Genomic DNA, 205 nt, shown 5'->3' with positions numbered 1-205 from the left:
GGGGTTCACCACACTTCTTGTGTAAACATTTTTTGTTAAGAGGTAGTCCTCATGGGACGAGTTTACCTTCTCTTTCATTATTGGTGTGAAGGGAGCTCCCCACCTCTCTCTCTCTCTCTCTCTCTCTCTCTCTCTCTCTCTCTCTCTCTCTCTCACAAAGTGCCGAAGCTTTATTCCGATTTCCCCTATAATTTTCAAATCGCTT

The sequence above is a fragment of the Macadamia integrifolia genome, chromosome 14 (genome assembly GCF_013358625.1).
Source record: "Macadamia integrifolia cultivar HAES 741 chromosome 14, SCU_Mint_v3, whole genome shotgun sequence".
NCBI classification, from domain to species: domain Eukaryota; kingdom Viridiplantae; phylum Streptophyta; class Magnoliopsida; order Proteales; family Proteaceae; genus Macadamia; species Macadamia integrifolia.
Note: the sequence above shows the minus strand (reverse complement) of the source record.